The 27,468-nt window shown below is 35.0% G+C and overlaps 1 long non-coding RNA gene across 1 annotated transcript; it reads left to right on the plus strand.

The window, feature by feature from the left end:
• Positions 1 to 9,986: 9,986 nt before the first annotated feature.
• Positions 9,987 to 21,316, plus strand: LOC149136212 (uncharacterized). The gene is made up of 3 exons (XR_016241338.1): positions 9,987 to 10,121; positions 20,647 to 20,897; positions 21,171 to 21,316. It is a non-coding gene; the product is annotated as an uncharacterized LOC149136212 (long non-coding RNA).
• The last annotated feature ends 6,152 nt before the right edge of the window (positions 21,317 to 27,468 follow it).

A 27,468-nucleotide genomic window follows, 5' to 3' on the forward strand; every position in this document is an offset into this window, starting at 1 on the left:
TATTGTTTTTTATAAGGCAGAATCTTCAACTTTCTTTTGTATTAAAGTACTAGCGATAGATTCCTGTGGTGTACCAACTCTGTAGAAAGGGAGATGGTAAGCGTATTTGTGCAATAGAAAGAGAAAGACTGTGATACAAAGAGAGCGTGAGTCATAGAGAGATAGAGAGAGTGTATGTGAGAGAGAGAGATAGAGATAGAGAGAGAGTGAGTAACTGGGAAAGAGAGATAGATAGATAGATAAATAGATAGATAGATAGATAGATAGAGAAAGAGATTGAAACGAAAGCTATTGGTATTGGCGTTGGTAGCTAATATTATTAAAGTAATGCGGTTAGATGTTGTACTGAAGTTCCAGTCATTTGCAAAATGTATTTAATGCACTTCCTTATAAACACAGACACACACGCTCACACACACCCATGCACACACATGTACACACACACATAAACGCGCGCGCACACACACACACACATACACGAACACATATGTAAACATATATATATATATATATATATATATATATATAATATATAGTTTTAGGGAAAATAACCAAGTTTCAAGAACTCATCGATGAAAATCCACTATCACATATAGAAAAATTAATAATTAAAAGCATAATAAATGAGTATAATATATATTTTATATATATTTTATCTATAAAGCTCAATTTAATTTTAATTTTTTATAAATTGATTTTAATTGAGTTTTTACCTGTAATTTGGGATTTTGTCCCTAATATTATTATATATATATATATATATATATATGTACAAAACTTGAAAACAACATTAAAATGACAATTTGATCTTTAATACTTGGTTGCTGTTTCTCATTAAACCGTGGAATACCCACAGGGCCTTTTAGTACTTTATATTTACCTATAGAGATAGTTGCATGCGTGTAACAGATTCAAAGACCGATCATCTTCAAATCAAGGGCTACCGGCATGCTTTCAGCAGTTAAATTAAAGGAGAAATAAACAAGAGGAAACAAAAAATATATATTGAAATTTTGTATACCTTAATACAGTTAAAAACAATTTTGGAATCCATACAGTTAGGGATAGTAGATGAAAATGTAAGTGCGGATGATACTGCTGCAGTTAGATATTGTACTGAACTGTTAAATAAATATTAAACCATTTGGTTACGTGATATTGACAAAACAGGGTTATTTGGGAAACGATTCATCAGTACAAGTGATATGGCGTAGGAAAGAACATTGAAACCGAGGTTGGAAAGGACTAATGAATTAGTTGAGTTGCATGATGTGGATGTCAATGATAAAGACGTTTTAAATTAAGGGCAGCGAAGGGCACATTGTGAAGATGATGGCAAAAAGGGAACAGAGGAAACTTGAGACGCGAGCCGAAAGATATTCAATTAAAGAACTGAAGGCAATAATTCTAAAATGTTAGAAGATACAAAGCAAATTATAACGAAGGCGGATCCAATTTGTTGAGAAGGAGTTATAGAAGTTTGGAAAGAAATAAGTACTCTCTACTGCAATGGGTCATGCATAAAAGGGAAGATCAATAACAAAATTCGAAGCAAACATCGCTTTTACAGTACTTGAACAACGTTTTCCGCATGTCTTTAATAATACTAAAAAACTCAAATCTTTATCCAATCCGTTACCTGCGTTCTTATTTATATCGGTTCTCATACAACAAGCAAAGTAACTAGTTAGAAAATCTCAATAAGAGATGAAATTAGTAACTATACTGAGAAATAATGCTTATCGCCACATCAATATGGCTGTTCGACGTTACTACCGTTTTAACAAGTAGGGTTTTTCAAGAATTAAAAGCCTAGCCGTCATTCGACAATTTTACATTACACTTCGGTACTCAAATTCTGTAGTGTTCTTTAGTCACTTTTGCCACCGTGTGTTGTAAGCAGGGTACTCGAACGCGTGCGTGTAAAAATCGAAATGGTGCACGGAAACAATAAACAGCAAAGGACAAATTAGACATGGTCAGCCATGGAGACCAGAATCTTCACCCTCTCGGCACATTTAATTTCTAAAGTCTTTGCATTCTATGGAACTATTCCTCAGACTGCGCCAATAAAATTTCATATCACTGAATTTATTCGCGTTACACAAACAGGACTAACAATGTACGTAACAACAAAATGCAAGGGAAACAGGAAAACCCCGGATATTTACATCTAAAATAGTTAAATTGAATGCGTATACACACGCACACACACACACATTAATATATCTTTTACATTTGACGTATGGCAGGTTTTGTAAGCACTTAATTTTACACTCAGTGAAAGTATCTACTTACATTGGTAACTACATTAAAACCCATTCCTTGCCCCTTGAAAATGTCCATGAAACTTTTACTAAGGGCGTGTGGGGGGTGATCAACGCAGTTGTATGATACGCTCAATCCATCATCTCAGTGCAAGTTGATGCTGGAATTAGCGAAATTAGTTTTAAGTGATTCAGAATATACAGGCCAACTAGATTGCATAAGTCAACGTTATCTTAATACACATCAAGTCATCAAACAGATCCACAGATTTAGATTTCTTGATTCAGGTTTGGTTTTACGTGCATACGAGATTAACACAATCTCAGCTTCATGAATGCTTACACGAATACTAAGAAATTTTATGAACGTAATCTGTGGATGTTTAGATATCAGTAAGGAGAAGTACACAACATCGACTTGTCATTGGAGCTGTAGCCTTAATTCTGGCTTTGAGCGAACTGCTAACCGTGTTACTGCTAGTTCATTGCTTTAAGCTCAGTTATAATCGTGACGTTGTTATTTATATATCTTAGCAGTTTTGCAAATATGAATAACCTATAGGAAATGCCTAAAAATGAAATATGAAATATTCATTGGATGTAATCACGTTGATAAATTTATACAAATATACAAAACTAGTACAAAATTCTGTCGTTGCTAAACTATCGTCTACTTCGATAGACACTCGGAAATTAACGTTTCTCAGATTTCCTTACGCATATTTGAGAGTGATTTTTGTATTGGACGCCACACACACACACACACACACACACACACACACACACACACACACACACACACACACACACACACACACACGTATATACATATATTCTTTATTCTTTTCCTATTTTCTTTTATGCGCTTTACCCATGGGATTGCAGTTATGCTGGAGCACCACTGTTACTATGTACCCTTCCTACAGTTTTTTTTATGTGGTCGATTTCTTTTCGGTAGTGGGATTTCTTATCACCATTCTTTTACTTCATATTTTTCTTGGTTGTTGACACATTTGGTGTACGATAGTGTGCTTTCGTCTGTACTTCATGTCTGAATGTTGGCTCGTCTGTTATCGTTGATGGGAAAATTTCCAATTTCTTTTGGAAGACGTCCACATTCACATTATGTTGCTTCCTTAAGTTTTGTGACAGAACATTGAAGAGCAGTGGGTTTTTGAATCTTAAGCTTTTGCAGTTCATGGTCTCACTTTAGATGGAGTCAACGGTACATTTCGTACTACGTAGTGGCGTCCAGTGAGGGGACTTGTATATAAATCTTAATACCGAAGTTAGGTACGAACTCTTCCAGGATTTTTCACATGTAAATTATCAAATATCTCCCGAGCTTTTGCTCCAGGATGTAAAGTCATAGATTGTTTTCAGCCTCTCCCAATATTTCAATCGCTGCACTGTGGCTGTCTTTTTAGTGAAGTGGCGCTGGACCGCTTCGAGATCCGCTGTTAGCTTGACACTATGCAGTGACCACAGCAGAGAGAAATAATCTAGGCAGATGAGAACAAATGTCTTCCGAAATAGTTTCACTAAAGCCTGTTTACATGAGTGCAAGAGAATAGCTGGGAAACTACCTGAGCCGGTGGTTGTATTTTAGCTAACTTCATCTACAATCACTATTTTATTTACCTCATGAATATAAATGCAATCGATTTTTGCTATCTTCCTCTTCAGAGCCTGAATGTCAAAGAACACAGCGGAGTTATTTTGCACGTGTCCCACTGGAGATGTAAAAACATTTTTGAATTGTTCACAGAGAAATTCACTTATCCTTTTCAGATCTGCGGCCGGTGAGCCGTGCCCTTGTTCTTGTGTTTCCCGCAGCTCTGTTCTCTCGCTCTCTATCTCTCTCCACCTTCTCGATTCTTTCGTATTTATGAGAGAGTGAGTTGGCCTCTTTCTGACAATTTCTCAAAAAAAACAACAAAAAACAAAAAAACAAAAACAAAAACATTGAGAATTACTTCGGTTTAATTTTACTGTTATTAAAACTCGACATAAATACAACCACTATATATATATATATATATGTATATATATATATATATATATATATATATATATATATATATATATATATATATATATATATATATATATATATATATATATATATATATATATATATATATATATATATATATATATATATATATATATATAATATTACATACATATAAGAGGGATGACCACTAAGTGGACATCTAATATGCTAGATGTAGACCCCATATGGTCTTACCACTAAGAAAAGATAAGTTCTCAAGAAAATTCAGCAAACGCCAGAACGTACACGAGCAAGCCAAATGAAAAGATACAAAATATAATGATTAGTCACATACCAGGTTTCATTGTAACCACTTACATATTTACATACGTAAATGTCCGCAATTCATCAGTGTGACCGTCATAGCAAAATATAATCTGCAGAACTATACATGAGACGTCCACAGGAGATTGAACGTGCACATAGTTTTGCCGATTAAATTAAATTTACACACACACACACACACACACACACACACACACACACACACACACACACACACACACACACACACACACACACACACACACACACACACACACACAAACACACACACATATATATATATATATATATATATATATTGCTTTGAATTTGTGTGAATGTGTATAGAATAATATATCAATTGAATAAAGTTAAAACATGGTCTGGTTTTCACGATTTTTATTATGGTATTTTAACATTAAAAAATATTTTGTAATTCTCATAAAGTTAAAGTAGCGCTTTGATATGTAGTGTAACCATCAGATTTCAAATGTGTTTAACTGACATATATATATATATATATGTGTGTGTGTGTGTGTGTGTGTGTGTGTATGTGTGTGTGTGTGTGTCTGTGTGTACGTATAGGTGTGCGCGCATGTATGAGTGTGGCAGAATAGTCCGTGAAGAGGGACAAAATGCTTAACGGCATTTCGTCCGTCTTTACGTTCAGCGTTTATATTCTTCTGATAGTCGACTTCATCTTGCATCATTTCGGCGTCGTTAAGTTAAGGACCAGTTGAGTACTAGGATCGATGTAATCGACTTGCATCCTCTCCACAAATTGCGCCTATAGTTGAAAGAATTATACATAAAAGCGGTGCTCCAGCATGGTCGCAGTCAAATGACAGAAACAAGTACATGAATAAAGGAATAAAAGAATATATATATGTATATATGTATATGTGCGTGTGTGTGTGTGATTGTGGGTTGAATCTATCGTTTATAGCAAAACATCTTGTGATCTAAAATGTCTTGCGCTTCTAAAGCCTCATTAATTTCAGTATTGTTGTACAAAAGGTATTGTGAATATCTTCCCTTTCTCTACAGTGATATCAGTTAAATGTTGAACAAATGTAAAGTGTGGATCAATAATTCGTTTCACGGAGTGCATACAGATGTATGTGCATTATCAAGACAAGTTTTCCTCTGTGGTTTAGTATTCAGATATGTTTTTCGTGAATTGCATTAAACCTCGGCGTGGGGCAAGCGGGAACACTGAGTTAGACACACACACGCACACACACATACTCATAGATAATCCTGGTCAGCAATTACGTACTGCTTTTCAATCAAAATGTTATATATTTGTGTATCCCTTCATCTTTATTCAAAATATATGCAAACGAAATGAAGATGATATAACAAGGACGAACAGACACGTGTCAGAGAAAGGTAATGAGCTATATAAAAACAATATCTTAACGTGAATTAAACTTAGGTTTTCTACTGAGTTCTTCGGAAAATTAATTCTATTTGCTGTTTAAGTAAATTGCGCTGCAAGCTTGCATTAAATATATGTTTCTAAATATTTCAATATTATTAAAATAAGTTTGTTTTATAAAAAAAAAGAAAAAATACCAAATAATATTCGTTCAAATATTGTTAAAACTAATCCACATCATGAACAAGAGAAGATAAAAGAATATGTCTACATAGAGAATGTAAACATGCAACACACATTTGTACAGAGTGAAGCGAATTAATTTATCGATCACATAATCTTCTTTATATTATTGTATGTATGGACCTGGCAAGTGAGCTCCTGAATTAAATATATTGTATTATAGAATGTTTTATTTTTATTAATTTCTTTCCCATTCGGCCGGGAATTGAAATTCTGTCGGTTGCAACAAACTGTTCAATTCTCTAGCTTTCGTTAGGCAAATAGGACAAGATTTGGGGGTATTATCTACGTTGTTTCTGTGGTCGAGACGTATCATCCCCACACAAGTAAAGTACCACACACCAAACCTGCATTGAATCCATAAATTATTCCTTTGGAACTCTGCCAACCATGTCTCTTTTGATAGTATCCCTTCCAAAATAAATAAATAAAACCACCACACATATGAAGAAAAAATTCTACCGCACCATTCCTTTAAACATAGGCAGTACTCAGTCGAATTCCTCCCTTCAGTTGTCCCAAATGCAGGGCCTCCCTATCACCGAAGACATCTGCTTGTGAAAGCACATCCTGAGCATACCTAGAACCGCATGTCAAAGACTGGCCCTTCTCTTTACGTTCAGAGAATGTCAGCTCTCACAAGCTGCAGATACCCTGTCTAAAAACTCAACTGAGGCCCATATACATACATACATATATGTGTGTGTGTATATATATATATATATATATATATATATATATATATATATATATATATAAATATATATAAACATAAATATAAATATAAATACATATAGATATGTGTTATGTGTATGTTTGTGTGTATGTATGTGTGTGTTTGTGTGTGTAATACTAAGAAGAAAATACAAAATTTCTTAACTTGACAGCTGTTTCAGAAAAATGAGCGTCTAGGAAAACACTTTTTTCTTTTGATAATAATTATTGCTCCCGTAATTCCTCTATAGATCTCTGCGATACATCCATGAGATATTCGGACTCTGCTCAGGGTACCGTCCTGGTTGGTCTTTCTCCCTTCTTTCATATAATTCAGTACGTCCCAAGCCTACCCGGAGGTCCATACGCTCTTCTCACAGCCATGTCTCAACTGTCCGTTAAACGTACTTGGAAGGTTTGCATACATTTTTTTAAAGAATTATAATCTTTCTGTCATTCGAAAATAGCACTAAAGAAACTTCTGACGTATGACTTAACATAAATGCGAATCTATATTACCCTTATCATAAACCGGATGAGTCCTTACAATTTATCAATGTCGTGATTAATTACTCTGGATCTGCCTTTAATAGAATTGTCATTGGTGTTTTTATCAGGATGTCTAACCTATCAGCTAATGATGATTCTGTTATAGTCATGTCCTGTTCTATAACCAGGCTTTCCGGAAGAACAGCTTCGACAAGAAAATCTCATATATTCCTAATACTAGACTAAAAACGAAACTCGCACTTCTCTTTCTTAGAACAGAATATAAGCTCAATAGGTTTGCCTCCACCCATCCACATTCCATCACTCTGCAACTGAACTTTTACTGCCAGTAGTCGTCCAGTATTCCAGCTGCCTTGGAGGCTGAGTTATCTCCAGCCTTTAGCCTTCCTAGGACAACCTGTCCATCACTACTCCACGTTCTATGCCCTAGGGTGGAAAACGGGAGGTCTTATGGTTTGCGCCGCCATTCTCTCTCCAGGTTAAACCTTAAGCTCAAATTTCCCACTACACCATAAATACTACCCCATCCTCAATAAATCTTCGATTAAAATCTTGTACTCTACAACGCCAAACTTGGGATCTATAATTTACTCTTCCAATAGGCGCAAACTTAGTCGCCTTACTGTCGGCCTTACGAATCATTCATACGGACCCGCCAGATACTAATACTATGAGCTTCGGGAATGCTACGCACTTCAATTATAACAACCCTGGTACAATCACCCCTAGTACTAGTAACCCTAACAGATGTGACAGCGGTGACGCCCTCTCACAGTCTCATGCTAGTAACGATGAATAACTTATCACATGAATCATTTAGAATAGAGCTAGTTTCAATCTCAGGCAATCTTTTCTTGATGAGGGGAATCTGTTTACTGGTTTCGTACCCAGTGCATTTTGCACATTCCATCGGCAAATTATGAACAGCTGTTAAAAAATGTATTTTCTTCTTAGTATTCTGTATTTTTATGCTCTTTGTAAATATATATATATGAATGCATATTTATATGTATATGTGTGTGTGTGAGCCAAGCCTAATTGCATTGCTACCTACATATCTCTCCACCTATATACACACACATAATATATATATATATATATATATATATATATATATATATATATATATATATATATATATATATATATATATATATATATATATATATATATATATAATATATATATATATATATATATATATATGTGTATGTGTGTGTATGTGTGTGTATGAATGAATGTGTATGTGGGCATATGTAAGTATATTTGTCAGTAATAGCATAATTTTCAGTTTGCTTCAGCTTTGATCGTTCTAATGAAACAGAATTTCATACTTGACAGTATTAAAATCTGTAGCAATTGTTCTAAGTGAAGATAAATATACACATTTGTGTGGAACTGAATTCATAACAGCGTCGCATTTTATCTCTTCGCGGTTTGATGCAATGTTTGCCAAGCGGTTTTAATTGTCTTCTATCGTTTATCGATTCTCATACTTTCAACTGATTTTCTTTCACAAGATCGATATTTTCAGTGACAAGCAAAAATAGTTGATGCACTGTTTATTTTGACCCCGTTACTGCCCGTGTTACTAACTGTCTGCTTTCTCAATAATCCTTGTAGCTAATAAAAATCTCACTCCTCGGTTCATTCACAAGTAACATTTTATACCACCTTTGAGACATTAAGTCTGCTGTTTGGGAGGATGTCTAACTTGAGACAGAAAGTTAGAAGGTATAATAATATATCTGTTTATATATCCTGAACGTTTTCGTTGGAATTCAATTAAGACATTAGATCACTTGAAAGCTTCTCATTATGAGGAATTATTAGCTTAAAAATAAATCAATAAAATCGATGTTACGAGGAAGCTTGGATCATAGTGCCGGGAAAAACGTAAAACAAAAAAAGCCAAAAGAAAATACCAGAAAGTAAAAACAGACAAACTTACATAAAACTTTACTAACTGTGTTATAGGATTGCCATCTCAGCTGGAAAACCTTATTCCGTATGTTATTTACGTCATAAGATATCTCGAGAGAACGCGAAATATATCATTTTTAACAGTCAAAATCGAAGTAGTTAAAGTTTAAAATGATATCTTATCAGCAGCCTTCGACATTTTGTAACCAAAGTATTTTTAGAACCCAATATTTACACACTATTATTTATAGCTTTATCTACCTAGAGTCTAGCGTTTAAAACGAATTATTTCTTATTCAGTATAGTTTACGTTATTAGACACACAATTGAATTCTCCTTGAAACTATTTAAAGATCCACTTTAGTATAATAATGACACACAATGTCAAATTAAATACTTAACTCTATAGAGATCGATACGCTATTGTTCATTATTTAAAAGTCTCTCCTGTCCCCCGGAGGCGACTAACTTTGCATACCGTCATAAGACAGAAGGATAAAATGCCACACAATATTCTTTCTCGATCTGTTCGCTCTGAGTTCAAATCTTACCCATGTCTCTTGTCTAAGGACAAAATTTTTCATCACTGTGGTGGATCTCTGTCGGTTGACAAGTAAGACCCACTTGTTTGATCAACTGAGTTGCCTGCTCCTGAATTAACGTTTAAGTGGCGAAGCAAACCAGACACCTATACTCTTCACGTACTTTCCGGACAAAATCAAAGTGACACCGGTACTCCTCTCCTCCAACCCGCACCTGATAGGTTAGTACACCATTTCTGCCTATCCACTTTCTTTTCAAAAATACTTTTGTTCAGGGAAGAGAGTTTGTTGCGGCCGATATCTGAGCAGGAGGACAGAGACCCGAACATTCGCATCTTCAGATCTCTAGATCTCTCAGCCTTGCTCCATAGGCTGAGAGATCTAGAGATCTGAAGATCCGAATGTTCGGGTCTCTGTCCTCCTGCTCAGATATCGGCAGCACCAAACTCTCTTCCCTATGTGTTTATATATATATGTATAATAATATAAATAATATGTATATATGCATATATACACACATACATGTACATGCCTACATATATATGTGTATATGCATGCATATAAGGTACAGGACGTCAAAAAAACGTGAACAAAATAAGAAACGAGAACATAAGAAACAAAAGCATGGGAAACAAACTTTTTTTCGAACAACGAAAGAAACAAATAGAGAAACGAGACAGGCAAGATAAAGAACATTCCCTTCATCGGTTGTCCCGAGGGGGATGTTCGTTATGTTGCCTGTCTCGTTTCTCTATTTGTTTCTTTCGTAGTTCGAAAAACAGTTCGTTTTTCATGCTTTTGTTTTTTATGTTCTCATTTCTCATTTTGTTCACGTTTTTTTGGCGTCCTTTACCCATATATGCATGTATATATACATATATATGTAGGCATGTACACGTATATTCGTATATATGTACACACACACACACACACGCATAGCAATCCAGGTACCTGACTGATTCTTTATTGATGCCAGAAGGATGAGCAACAAAGTTGACCCAGGCGGAATTTGAATGCAAAATGTCTTTGTTTTATGTTCTTGCACAAAATCTGAATCTTGTTCATGTACATATTTATATGTGTGTGTGTATGTGTGTATATATATATACACACACATACACATATATATGTATATATATATAAATATATGTGTGTGGGGGTGTGAACATATATATGTGAATGTATGTATTTATATGTATGTATAACAGTTCTGTTATTGGGGGGAATCAACAAGAAATATACTCCACCCAGTGACAGATAAATATCTAAAAAAAAAAATAAATAAAAGTAAACGAGAGAATGGACATTGGTCTTAGAGAAAGACGTCCTTTCACGTTTTATTCCAAAACGATCAGCCATGTCGTATATTTGAGTCTGAAGGATTACTCGGAAGCACAAAGCACGCTGTACAATCTTTTCAAATTATCGTGGCTTCACAGCATGAAACGAAATGTTGTTCGTATTTAAATCCTGTTTATATTAAATTACGCACATGTTAGGGTATGCATAATTTAAATAAACATGTACTCAACTAGAGAATATTGAATAACACTTCAGTTTAACATTCAATTGTTTATATGTATATATATATAACATGATATAAAAACAAGCATTAATATGTGTGTGTGGTTGTGTGTGTAGGTGCTTGTGCATGCCTTATATTTTGTATTATTATATATCTTGAGTTTTTCTTTGCTATGACTTAACGTTTTTCAAAATTTATATTGGTACTTTGTATTTTTCTTTATATACACGTCTCGTAATTCTATCAAAGTGTGAACAGAGAGGCAGACAACCTATAAAACTTTTTTAATCCCACCTTCTCATAAAAAAAACATCGTAAACAACATATTATGCTCGTTTATTTATTTATTTATCTATTTATTTATTTACTGCTCATTATTTATAGCTATGATCGATTCGGTTTAATAACACACTGCATCAAAGTCGTCAAAGCAATCTTCCAAAGCCATAATTATTAAGGAAAAAAAGATGAAAATAACAACAAAAAAACCCCCCAAAAAACTGAATATTTCACGTCATTGATTTTCTCTTTTATTCCAGTAACCAATATTTTTTCGTACTAATTTTATTCAAATGTGATTTGCTTGTATGATATCTTCCATATCCCCATTTGTATTTCTTTTAATTGAAACCTATTGTTAAAATACTTCAGACGAAATGAATATCTATCTATCTATCTATCTATTTATCTATCTATCTATCTATCTATCTATCTATCTATCTATCTATCTATCTACCTACCTACCTACCTGTCTGTCAGTCTGTCTGCCTGTCTATAAATTTGTTATGCAATATATGGCTTCTTAGATTCTTGAGGCTGTCACAGAAAGCTGCTATAGTGTACCCAGCTACCATACTATATATTAATCCAATATAAAAGAGTATAATGTAAAGCTCTATACAGCTGAAATCCAATAGATCCAATCGATGAAATTATTTCGTGAGGAGTATATAAACCATAAAACGTCAGACGGTATGAGAAGTGAATATATTTATTTAACATGATTTCATTAGGCATACGGCCGTTTCTCTGCCTTCAATATGTCACAACAGTTTCAGTGCATAATAAATTATCTAACACGTCTGTACCAATATGCATGCTGTGCAATGTACAATACGATTGCACATTTAGAAATCAATGCAGATAAAGAAGGATAACGCTTCAATTCACTGCAACATTATGGTTACACAAATGCTTTAAAATAGTAAACTTTAAAATAGTTAAATTCCTAAACGTTACTTTATATCTTAGTGAAGGCCTATTTAAACTTTCCATAAACCAAATCAGCATCTGAATAATGTTACTCCCACATAACACTGCACTCAGCTAACCAAGAGGTTTTAGAGCAAAACGCTAATTACTATAATGAACTTCTAACTAGGGCTGATTGCAAAGAGAAAATAACATATTGCCCTAAATATAATGATGGCAATTACAATCATATGCCGTCTGAAAGCAATAAAATTAACAGGAGTTGCTCCCGTGATACACTCAATCTAACTGTGAATAGCCATAAAACTTGTTTACATAAATGGCATAATACAAGGAAGAATGGAAAAACTGTAAATTGGCAGGGAAAACACTCAGCAAGGATAATTACGATATTGATAACACTAATAATAGTACCAAGGCTACTGTTGCTGCTGCTGCTGCTGCTAATAATAATAATAATAATAATAATAATAATAATAATAATAATCCTTTCTACTAAAGGCACAAGGCCTGAAATTATTGGTGGCAGGGGACTAGTCGATTACGTCGATCCCCCTGCAAGCATCTCGAGTAGGTTCGGCTGTTGGCATTTCTATGCCTGAAGAGCTTGTCTCGAACGGGTAATGCCTCTCTGTAGCTCTGCCAAGCCAAAGACCTTTGGAAATCCTCCATGATCTTTGACCCGAAGGTACTCTGGAAGAGACTACTCGTCGATGCCTAGATTCAGTCCTAGGCTGTCATCGCTCATACCCTCATCTAGCCCCCTATAGAAATCTTGGGTTGTTTTTCCGCTCACGTGAACGCCTGGGAACATTCTAGGTGCCAAACGCCCAACCTTGGTCAACGTTCGATTCATGACTGCATCTCTGTCAATGAGATGAGCCGTGGAAGGACGTGTCACACGAAAGATACGTCTACACCAGTTCACCCTTATTTTTGTCATCGTCACCGTCTACATCATCGTAGTGATTTAGATATTTCTGTAGGTGCGACAGCCTCAAAGCCTGGCGCCGTATCATTAAGGATGGCATCCCAAGACGACCAGAGTGTGGGTGTTGGCAGCAGAAGAATTATCTGACCATTGGAACTGTCCCTTCCATAAGAATCTGAAAAGCAGGTGCTCCAATCTGCTCAGAATGTTCTTAAGACAAAGCACAACGGCTAGCCGGTAGTACACTTCCGAGGCGATAAATGCAACGGATTTGGGGTTGGGAATATTGGGTCAGCGTGAGAAACCTCTCTCGCCTTCTCCACAATGGGACAGATGGCTTTTAAGTGGCCGATTTTTCCACAGATGCAATACCTAGGTTTCCTACCCTCCACGACCACCCGCATCTGCTCGCACTCCCCGTAACAGAAAAAGTCTTGTTCAAAAGTATCTCTTGGTTTAATCTTTATATTTCCAGTTGTCTATTCCCTTTTGAATAATATTTCATTTTGTATATGCATTTTAAAACGTACTAGTCTAGCGTCTCTGATATGACCTGTTAATTGTAGGTTTCTAAATAAACAGAAATCTTTCTATATATATAAAAATGAGAATGTGTGTCTGTCTGTCTGTCTGTCTGTCGGTCTGTCTGTCTGTCTGTCTGTCTGTCTGTCTGTCTGTCTGTTTGTCTGTCTGTCTGTGTGTGTGAATCCCTAAAACTCGAGAACTACGCAACCAATTTCATTCAAATTTTACACATGCCTTACTTAGGGTTCCAGTTGTGTTTTAGTCAAAACAAATTATTAACTTCTTGCAGAGTTCGAGCACACGGCAACATAATATCTCCTCCACTATTTAAGTATTACGTGTCAAAAGTGAAACAAAAACACTCATGTCAAATACTTTCACTTTAAAAATGAAACTATTCCACTAACTGAAACAATCACATTTCGATACTGTAGTGACAGATACTTTCACAAAGAGAGAAAGAGAGAAAGAGAGAGAGAAAGAGAGAGAGAGAAAGAGAGAGAGAGAAAGAGAGAGAGAGAGAGAGAGAGAGAGAGAGAGAGAGATGTATATGTATACATATAGATGTACACTTATATGTATATATATATAGATCTATACATACATGTATATGTATACATATGTGTAGATGTATATATATATATATAGATGTACATGTAATATGTACACATATATACATATATACATGCATACAGATATCTATACATATATACACCCATCACACACACATACACATGCACACAAACACACATATTAGTCATTTGTTTTCTTATCCAAAACTACGTCAAAAGTACTGAATGGATCTTTATGAAATTTGGAAATTATATTCTTTGCATAACGGCCATAACTCCCATGAAAATTCATATATTTTTGATGTTGATGAAATTTTAACCCGAACATAACAGATGAGCATTATTTAGAAAATGATGTCACACGTTATCGAGGCTACCATTCTTTCTGGATGTGCAAAAGGGGATGACGTCTTTATTCCAAGAATTCCTCTTACTCCATCAGGAGCAGACATTCCTTTTACATTCAGAAGACTACAATTCCCCCTTCGTGTGACTTTTGCCATGTCCATAAACAAATATCAGGGTCAAACACTGTCTGTAGCTGGTCTTCTCTTGGAAGAGCCCTGCCTCTCACATGGACAACTGTATGTTGGCTGCTCAAGAGTGGGAAGCAACAAAAAACCTATTTGTATATGCTCCACAAGGGAAAACAAGGAACATAGTTTACAATGAGGTGTTATAATCACAACAGCAAGAAAGTATGTACATGATCACCTTCTTTTACGAAACTTCATTGACTTGCATATATTTATATTGATATACATATATATACGTGTGTTTGGGTGCGTGTGTGTATATACATCTCTATATATAAAGATGATGCGTAGTCTAGACGGCGTTTTTAGATTTCATTATTCTCTTTAACCCGGGCAACGCCGGGTATTTCTGCTAGTACCTAATAAAATCAACATGTATCATCTTACTGTTTCTTTTGTCTCTTCACTGGTTGTATGTTTTTACTATTTTTTAAAATTTGTTATATTAATATATTTGTCTGCATGTGTTGACTTTATGCATATTTCAGTATTATGTATGCCTGTCATGTATTTGTGTACATCATTAATATATAAGTGCATGTGGATGTATGTATTCATATATAAGTTTATATGTAAATTCATGCATATATATATATATATATATATATATATATATATATATATATATATATATATATATATATATATATATATATATATATGGTAGTCACATACGAATAGATTTTGAATGTTTTGAAAATAATCTCAATCTCAGAGTTCTGGTATAATGAATATACTTAAGTACAAATGAAGAATTTTGGAACCCAGGACACCAATAAATGCTTTTCCGTGATCGAGGATAGTGTATGCATCCATATTTAAGACACTTATTGCCCAATCATTTTAAAGGTTTCATCCATTAACGCGTTCTTTACCATGCTTATGTTGAAATACATTTAATTTGTTTCAATTAATTTAGAAAACATTAAAGACTTTTTAAAACTATATTTGCTACTATTAAGCTCACATTAGAAACGTTGGGATTTTGTATCATAGAACTAAAGGCGCTGGGAGTTTGTATCATAGAACTAGAGGCGCTTTCATGCAGGCTTCTATGAAATGGTAGGAGTTTTAAATGAAGATATTTGAAGGGATAATCAAATTTTACTCAATAATAGATGCTCAAATATAGTAGTAGGTAGATCAGTAGAAAAATAACGGAAAACGAAACCAAAAAAAAAAACAATCTATCCACACAGACACAATAGATAACGCATGCAACACCTAGTAAAAAGACAGTAAAAATTCTTATAGTATACTCCATGAACCAAATTCACTCACATAGTACATTACTGAGATCTTACGAAACCGGGATATCATGCATCAAACCTAACTTCTGCCTAACAATTAAAATATATTATAAAAATGTATAATAAAAAACAATCATTTCAACATGAAAACTCAAATATCCAAACCATAGACAGTACTTTAGGCAACCGGTGTAAATATTTGAATTTCAGTACAGAGATGAAAATCGTAAACTTCACGAATCAGACATTTATTTCAGACTTACAAGTACAACTCTTTTGAAGTTGATTGCCCATGCATTTACAACAAGGAACCATTGTATCAAATTATAATGCAGAATACGAAACAGAATTAATGGGAAAAATATCGTTTACTTATATTTTTCTTATTTCAGTCATTAGACTGTGGCCGTCTCATACAGAGCTCCGGAGATAGAAAAAACAGGGATGTAAATAATGTATAAGTTAGAGAAATAGGAAAGCACAAAACAAGAATCAACATACAGATGCAGCACACCGAAAATAAACTATGAAAATTAACAGGAGTGTAGAGTTAAACAATCTAAAATCCGGCCATGATTTTTCCCCCAGTATTACTATTATTTCAATGATCCGTTATTTGAATGCTGCACAATACAAAATGCATTAACAACTCACACACCCGTTCAAATAAGCTGCTAAAATCAATGATGATTTTATCATTTACATAGATTATTCTCATGATCTTTTGCTGTCAATTACAAAACGCAATAACAACACGTACGCATCATCTCAATACACATATATGGTTTTACTTTCAGAAGAAGTTACATAAATATTCATATATTCATGTTCAATATTATTAATGCACTTAGAATAACTGAATACAAGTTTCTCACTTTTTTTGTTTCTGTTTTGCGCTGTGAGAATTAAAAGCATTGAAGGGTTGGAAACTAAAATATATTATGTATACATATAAACATTTTATTTCCTACAATTTGCTTAGTCGCAGACACGTTCTTTTATCACAAACGTATGCATATAAATTGATATCGGTCAACCTTCCCCCACGACTACCACCCAAAATCTCACTGAATTATAAGCATCTATTTAGAGTAAATGAATTCAAATGGAAATCCAGATAAATGATTGTTTCTTTCTCTGTTTCATTTTCTGTTATACTTTCTGTCAGCCTCCTACTCTTGGTTCACCTTCTAGTTCGCCCTCTCACTTAAACTCCATATTGGTTCACTTGTCTTTCTGATAAGTTTCTGCAAACTTATCCTCGCGTTTACGCGCGCGCGCGCGCGCACACACACACACACACACACACAATATATATATATCCATGCTTTACACAGACAAACGTGCGCAATATAACGATAAACAACTCACCATATCTATCTATATATCTACCTTTGTATAAATATACATACATACAAATATGCATACACAGATAGACAGACAAACGCACGCACACACACATACACATATATTTATATATAACTACACTTTGGCACCGACATACATCCATGCATGTGTAGTGAGACATGAAAGCACTATTTTGTCGTGGTGGCATAGCACAGTTGTGCTATGTCACTTCATCCAATTTGAGCTGGCAGCGGAAGGAGACATGTGACAACTTCTGCCCAGCGGTACTCGCACGTCTTTTTCTAAAAGAGCTAAACCACTTGCGGATTTGACGGCCCTAGTGACAACATCATTCTTTTTGCTATGCGTCTTTTACAGCGTGTGGAGGCGCAATGACCCAGTGGTTAGGGCAGCGGACTCGCGGTTATAGGATCGGGGTTTTGAGCGAAAACACCTAAAAGCTCTACGAGGCTTCGGCAGGGGATGGTGGCAAACCCTGCTGTACTCTTTCACCACAACTTTCTCTCACTCTTACTTCCTGTTTCTGCTGTTCCTGTAATTCAAAGGGTCAGCCTTGTCACACTGTGTCACACTGAATATCCCCGAGAACTACGTTAAGGGTACTGTGTCAGTGGAGTGCTCAGCCACTTGCACGTTAATTTCATGAGCAGGCTGTTCCGTTGATCGGATCAACTGGAACCCTCGTCGTCATAAGCGACGGAGTGCCTTTTACAGCGTTCACAACCAACGCAGCGCAACTCATTTCGTTTTTATCAGATTTCATCTTGCAGTTTATAACCGCCAAACTTAAAATACATAGTAAGTCATGCAAAATTTATTCCTGTTTCGCTACACATCTCTCACTCTCAACTTAAAAGAAAGAAGCCTTATTACTTCATACACGCTAAACATGTATCGTCTGTGTGTGTGGACATATATATATATATATATATATATATATATATATATATATATATATATATATATAATCTTGTAAAATGAAACTGTCCATTAACCTTTATAACCTTTATAATTGAATTGCTCTGAACCATTCTCTTCATCACAACATTAGATATGTCACTGTTATGAACGTCCATACAAAAATGCAAACACATATGTATATACGCTCACACAGATATAAACCTCCACTTCACACATACCCATGCATACCCATGTGCACACATGCATACTTAACTCCACATCAAAGTTTTGTAGTTCGTCGTGAGTTTCATTATGCAAGAATATAAAAAACTTGGTTTGAGTTTTGTGTTGGTTCAGTGATCTGGAAATACTAGTTTTTCTTCTTCTATTACGATATAAATGAATGCATTTTATAAATCTACTCTAACCTCCGCACATCATCAGTTTAGAGAAATACCTTGAGAGTAGTTTCGTTGTTCAGTGAGAGTGAGGACAATTGCTGTGAAACTGTTTTTATGCGACTTTATAGGACCTCTCTGCATTGTCATGCAATAAGCAGAGTCTGTATTTCATGTACTTTAGAGAGTATCGTCCGTCCATCCATCCATCCATCCATCCATCTTCACTGTCCACTATTCCTGGGAGGGTCGTGGCTGTAAAATCGTCAGGGCACCTCCTCTATTGAGTTTTATCCTAAGCAACCGTCATAACACTTTCCGGTTGGATTTTCAAGCGTGACCAAGACTATGGATATTATCCAGCCATCTATTTCTTGATCTACTCCTAGGTCTCCTGCTGGTTGACTCGGCTTCAAGAATAATCTATCTTGCATTCCTTTCCCGTGACATACTAATCACGAATTTTTTGTACCGTAGCTGTAACATTTCCATGCGGAGAATTTGCGGCCCGATCTAGAGAGGCACTCTGATCTCAGAGTTACGTACTCAGTTGAATAAACCTACTCTACAGATCCTTCGGAAGAATCCTAGTTTGGCTGCTTGTATTCGCGATCTTATTCTTTATCGTCATTACCCAACATTGATGACCCTGGGTGAGGATAGGGAGAAAAACCACACTGAAAATAAATAGCAAAGTTGGCTTTTCAAATCAATTTCCCTTCTTCTGAGGATCGAGAACTGGAGCTGGCACATTACTATACCAACAGCTGCATGCTTGAAAAAAAATGCGAGTAAAAGCTTTTAAAATTAATGGTTGCTTTCTTTCCAAAAATATTGAAAAAACGATGACATTTTATTTGGCAGCTGGCAAATTTGATTTGAGCGTGATACATCTCTAACAGCAGATTCTACGAAAAAAGATAAATGAACAATTTATTGTCACAATCAAAATATTCGTTGTCATTACATAGTATTTGAAAAAAACAAACAAACAAACAAACAAACAAAGACATTCTATCTTGCCAATATTAGAATACATTTTAAAGAGTATCTTAATTTGCCTGAAGTATTGTAATATGTGTATATCACATCGATGTTTGAAAAGACAAATCGTTTGAGTAATAATGGGCAAAATATATATTGTGATGTCAATAAATGAAAATAAAGAGAAAAGATAGTGTTACTTTACATAGGTTGTTTAACAGTACAAAAATATCATAAGGTCATTAAACAACCTCTTTGAATTTATTATTATTTTTTTTATTGACATCACTTTACATATATTGCCTACTTTCATGCTTACATCGCTAAAGTTTTATTCAAACATTTGTATGATTTTTAAGAATGTGAATGAATCAAAATGAAAAACGTTGAGGTCTAGTGACATGGTGTCTGAAATAATACAGTAGAGAAGGTAACTCAAGAATATGGTGAAGAACTTACGAAGCAAACTTTATTGGCTGACTTGCACTAGTGATGAACTTCTTTGAACTGATTTATTAATTTCTTTATTCTTTTATTTGTTTCAGTCACCTGAAATCGACCCCAGGACTTAATATTTAAGTCTAATACTTATTCTATCCTGTCTTCTGCCGATCTGCTAAGTTACAGAGGCATAAACACACAACCAAGCGATAGTGGGGGGACAAAATCAGACATACACACATATATACGACGGGCTTCTTTCAGCTTCCGTCTACCAAATCCACTCACATGGGTGAAAGGCAAAGTCGACCTCGGTGGAATTTGAACTCAGAACGTAGCGGCAGACTAAATACCGGTAAGCATTTCGCTCGGCGTGCTAACGATTCTGCTAGTTCGCCGCCTTAATAGTAATAATAATACTAATAATAATAATAATAATAATAATAATAATAATAATAATAATAATAATAATAATAATAATAATAATAATAATAATAATAATAATAATAATAATAATAATAATAATAATAATAATAATGATGATGATGATAATAATAATGATATATCGTTATTATTATGTCAAAATTTGGCGAAATGCGTTTTTTTATATATTTATTTTTGCTTGCAGTAGCCGGTTCTTTTAGTCAAACTATCGTATCTCCAGCTGCTTCAGGTGCCAAGGTATCAAAAGTCATCAAAATGTCGTACAACAGTTTTGGTATGGAACAGTGAAATTATTTTTTCGTTTTCTGAAAAAGCAACCTTTCGGACTTATACTTTTGCATAATAGCAACGATATATATAATACGTGTGTGTGTGCGTGTATATATATATATATATATATATATATATATATATATATATTTGTATATTTCAATATTTATGCGTGTGCGTGTGTGTGTGGTGTGTGTGTGTATCACAGAGATATACACGCATACGCACACATATAGAGTAGGTAGCCGAGTTGTGGCACCAGGTTTATTGCTTGGGGATACGACTTAGCTAGAAACTGTGTTGTGTTTGTGTGTGCTTGCATTTCTTCGTATATATGCATACATGTATATATATATATATATATATATATATATATATATATATATATATATATATATATATATATGTATGTGTGCATGTAATTATGCACGTATTCATGTATGTATGCAAGCATTCATGTTGGCATGTAAACATGGATGAATGTATGCATGTATGTATCTATGTTTTCATGTGTATGCATATGTTTGACTATATACATGTTTGAATGAGAAACATCCCTTTTAATTTTCTATATCATTTGTATTCTGTGTAAGTCGGACCTTTTTATATGTATACATATATATTTCTTCTATTTCTTGTATTTAATATACTTTATTTATTGATCTGTCTAATTTGCTTTCCCTACATTTAATTCTGTATTTGTATACATGTATATATACATATAAGTACCCATGTATGCCTCAATGTATGTACTTGGCATGTATTTACACACATATGCATTTATGCATCATATATGCCTGTATGTGTGTGTTTCAAATGTGTAATTTCCTTTCTATTTCTGTATCTGTTGGGCGTCTGTCGTATGTTTGAGAACAAATACAAACTAAACTTGTCTTATCAGAAATTCAATAATTTAATTTCCTTTTCTTCGTTACTGGCCTTGAGAAAAAATGCTACCATTTCAATTCTACTTGACTCAATGAAGAGGACTCTACATGAACTCTCGATCTTGTAGAAATAGCGGCAAGATTCCTCTAACTACACATTGTTCTTGAAAGAAAAGTGACACCCGTAGCATCGTGTAGTTTTGGATGAATTAAACTCTGGTAAACGAAGAAAAAAAGTATAAGGAAATTGCTTGAACTGAGATCTTAATTGATAGGAAGTGTTATCATGTACATTGTTTTGCCTTGGTATAAAAGATGGGCTACAGCAAATATTCTGTCAATACCACAGATTTGTTTGTCAGTTGTTTGACCTTAACCAGTTGAGCATGTCCCTTGGTGGCTGACAACATGTGCATCTCTGATCATGAGCGGAAGTAGTGGGGGAGCATCATGGCCATGTGTTGAGAGGAATTCTTTGGGTTTGAATAATTCACCTTTAGAAACATGGGTATTTTGCTCAACATCCTTAAAAAAACCTTATTCAGGGACCTTTTCTGAAGAAAATTCTAACTGGGCCCCACCTGCGAGGTCATGTGTTGTTTATCTTGATATGAGATTACCATGTCACGCACATATGGTTGTGATGCATCTGCCTGGTGTACCCTTATCCGACGGGTAGTCATGATGGGTATACTGGGCTTTGTATATTTTACCCCAGTGTCACTTTGATGGCATGCATTACTCTCTCACTCAATAATAATAATAATAATAATAATAATAATAATAATAATAATAATAATAATAATGATGATGATGATGATGATGAGAAGAAGAAGAAGAAGAAGAAGAAGAAGAAGAAGAAGTAGAAGAAGATTCAAATTTCCAAGGCCAAAAATTTCGAGGGATGAGGTAAGCCGATTGCATCGACTCCAGTGTCCAGACGGTACTTATTTTATCGACCCCGACAGGATCAATGGTAAAGTCAATAGTAATCGTTTCTACTAAAGGCACACAGCCTGAAATTTGGGGGATGGGTCTAGTCGATTACATTGACTCCAGTACTCAACTGGTACTTGATTTATCAACGCCGAAAGGATGAAAGGCAAAATCGACATCGGCGGAATTCGAACTCAGAACGTAAAGACGGACGAAATACCGCTAAGCATTTTGCCCGGGCGTGCTAACGGCTCTGCTAGTTCGCCGCCTTGGCAAAGTCAATAATAATGATATGAAGAAGCAGAAAAAGAATTACTGCAAAAATATTCTTATCCTATATTTAATCGGAAAAAGAAACGATTCCTCATTAAAAAGAGAAAAACAAAGCGTGGAGGGAAACGAGAGCTAATTACATTCGCTTGTATTTCCGAGTTTATTTCTGCCTGTAGCAAATAGCCATTTGCGACAGACAGTCATCCTTTGCAACGTGGTGTTTTTCTCGGGTCAACGACCAGGATAGAAACGTGTGGATTTTTTTTCAGGTTAATTTCTCCTTTTTTTTTCCTTTCTGGCCGTCTTTCTTTTCTTCCTTTTCTATCATATTTCCTTCCTATTTTTTCTTCTTTTTCTATTATATTTCCTGTTTATATTGATATATACACGCGGGTGTGTGGTTAGAAGTTCCCAACAAGATGGCTCTAGGTACAGTTTCCACTGTCGTGGCACCTTGGGAAAGCGTCTTCTTCCATAACCTCGGGCTGACCAAAGGTTTGTAAGTTGGCGAAAAACCTTATCTTCATCAGCAAGTATTACCGACTGAAAAATTTTCAACATGCCACGTTGAAGTCTGCCGGCGTTTTTGCCAGAACCAGAAATCATGTTCTAAGTATATCCAAGTACCAAAATATATAGCCTTGGGCTATATAGGTATGTTAAAAATTCTTTAATCCTTTCACCCGACTTTCTGATTTTCTGTCTTATTTTTCAGTGTTATTGGTGGTTTGAATGAGTGTTTTAACTCTTCTTTCTAGCGCTTAGGCACCATGTGTGCCCTTATGATTGATATAAATTTTAATCCTATAGCTATCTAAATCTATTTTTGGCCTGCAACCACCTATATTATTGCTGTTGTTATTATCAACTATTTATATTACCTCAGATAATAATAACAATAATAATATCTATATAAATATTCTCTTCTGAATATTTACTCCTTATTAGTATTTTTACACTGATGCTGTTCCGATTTTGGCGCAAAACAATTCAGAACGCCGACAGACTTCAACGTGATGTGTTGAAAATTCTTTCAATCGGTCATACTTACTGATGAAGGTAAGTTTTTTCACCAGAACCAGAAATTATGATCCAAATATATCGAAATACAAAAATATATAGCATTGAGCTATATAGGTACGTTAAAAATTCTTTAACCCGTTCGCCCGACTACTGTTGATTTTCTGTCGTATTTTTCAGTATTATTGATGGTTTGAATGAAGGTTTTAACTCTTCTTGTGCGCCCTTATGCGCCCTTATGATATATATATATATATATATATATATATATATATATATATATATATATATATATATATATACACTATTAGTGTTCACTGTCCGATAAAGGAGCAAGGAGCGCCGAGTATCATAGTATATAAATATAAATAAATTTTGTTTTGGCCAAATCAGCGTCTTGCTACACCTAGGCAAGTCATAGATATGCATACATTGGAACACACACATATACACATGTATTTCTATATTCGTGCACAGATACTCGTACATACATACACTCATATGTGTGTATTCTGTTGTATGTGTTAAGCGTGATACCATCAAAATTTAACACCAGGGAATGACCTACATGATATTTCAATCATATACATTGAAACTTTGCCTGAAAAAGCTATTGACCAGAATATGCTATAAACCGATCAAATTTACTTGCTTACCTTGTGCAACGTGGAGGATTATATTTAATCAACTAGCGTGTATATTTTGAAGCTTTATTTAATTCCTTCGAACAAACAGCAATACGGTGTTAAATCATGTATGGATCTTACAACAAACTCGGATGTCCAAACATCAACAGAGGAACGTTTGCACTACAGACATATTTGTTAAGGTTGAAAAACCTACACATGCGTGTAAACAGATTAAAGATTGGCTCCATAGATTCCTAGCATGCAGCGTAGCAGCTTCGTGATTTGACGGTATCATGCACTTTAGCTTAACTAATAAAATCTATTCTTTGACCTGATATTATTCCATAGACATTCTTATAAAATGTATACAGTGAATCAATCACGTAAGAATAATCAAATGTTTGTAGATCCATGCACCAGTGGATGTTGAAGTACAAAGGATCATCAAAGATCAAATGCCATTTCTGAAATATAAAGTATGTAACACGCATGCGTGGCTGTGTGATAGGAAGCTTGCTTTCCTACCACACGATTCCGTGTACATTCCCACTGCGTGGCACCTTGGGCAAGTGTCATCTACTATAACCTCGGGCCGACCAAAGCCTCGTGAGTGGATTTGGCAGACGGAAACTGAATGTGTATATATATATATGTACATATATATACACACACATATATGCGTATATATATGCGTGTGTGTGTGTGAGTGTGTGTGTGTGTATGTGTGCGTGTGTATGTATATATCTGTGTGTGTCTTTCTGTCTGTGTTTATTACCCCGTCGTCGCTTGACAGCCAGTGTTGGTATGTTTATACCTCCCTAACATAGCGGTTCAGAAATAGAGCCGATAGAATAAGTCCTGCGGTCGATTTGTTTGACTTAAACACTTCAAGGTGGTGCTCCAGTATGGCCTCACACATATGGCTGAAACAAGTCAAAAAATAAAATCAAAGAATATACCTACACATACATACTGGAATATATGTTAGTGTAAATGTGTACGACTTGGTATCAGTATACACCACATTTTCCCTACGAGAATAAATGTTTCCTCATGCTTAACGCACTGATTTCTATATTCACTTCATCTTTGTTCTTTTACATATAAAAAGAACGCACACACACACACATACAAAAACATACTTACACACATACACATACAAACATACACATCGACCCACATGTTTATAAATATATATCCTTTTCTTCTCTAGGCACAAGGCCCAACATTTTTGGGGCGGGGGAAATTCGATTAGATCGACTCCAGTACGCAACTGGTGCTTAATTTATCGACCCCGAAAGGATGAAAGGCAAAGTCGACCTCGGCGGAATTTGAACTCAAGACGTAAAGACAGACGAAATACTGCGAAGCATTTCGCCCGGCGTACTAACGTTTCTGCCAGTTCGCTGCCTTTGTTTATAAATATATTGGCTACTTGATGTTCTCGGATAGGTCATTGATGTAAACACTTCTGATGCTAACCCAATGATGACCAAGAATCCAATAAGGCTTATCATCATTTTTTCGAAAGTCTTTTACGTTTTGAGCCTACGCTCTTCAACAGAAAGGAACATAGAAATAAACAGGGAGATAAAATAAAAAATAAAAGAAAGGTTTAGTGGCTAGCGAACTATCTATCTATCTATCTATCTATCTATCTATCTATCTATCTATCTATCTATTCTTTTACTTGTTGCAGTCATTTGACTGCGCCCATATTAGAGCACCGCCTAAAAGGTTTTCTATTCGAAAAAATCGACCCAAAGCTTATTCTTTGTAAGCCTAGTACTTATTCCATCATACACCGCTAGGTTACGGTGTCATAAACAAACCAACATCGGTTATCAAACGATGGTGGTTGAATAAACACAGGCATAAAGGCTCATGCACATAAATACACACACCTACACACATATACCACGGGCGTCTTTCAGTTTCCGTCTGCCAAATCCACTCACAATGCTTTGGTTGGTCCGAGGCTGTAGTAGAAAGCACCTGCCGAAGTGCTATGCAGTGGGAACGAACCACCGAACCGGGAAACTGCGGTCGGGAAGCAAGCTTCTTTCCACACAGTCACGCCTGCGGCTCTCTCTCTCTCTTTCTCTCTCTCTCTCTCTCTCTCTCTCTCTCTCTCTCTCTCTCTCTCTCTCTCTCTCTCTCTCCCTGTATATATATATATATAAAGAGAAACATATTTGTGAAATTTGTCAATTCCCTTTTAGAAAATGTAATAATTTTTTTTACATTATTTATATTTCTTATAATTTCATAAATTACTGTTAATATACTTGCTTAATCACCTCTTTCATCATCGTCATCTTTGTATAAATCATATTTGCAGTTTTCTTTTAATATTTTATTATATCAAATGACATGAAAGTTGATTTTTCTTTCAACGAAATTGTTTTCAAGATAATTTGAAATCTGCATACAAAATTTGTATTAAATTTAAATTATTTTACAACGA

This window comes from Octopus bimaculoides, chromosome 4 (genome assembly GCF_046866305.1).
Source record: "Octopus bimaculoides isolate indiv1 chromosome 4, ASM4686630v1, whole genome shotgun sequence".
Classification (NCBI taxonomy): Eukaryota; Metazoa; Mollusca; class Cephalopoda; order Octopoda; family Octopodidae; genus Octopus; species Octopus bimaculoides.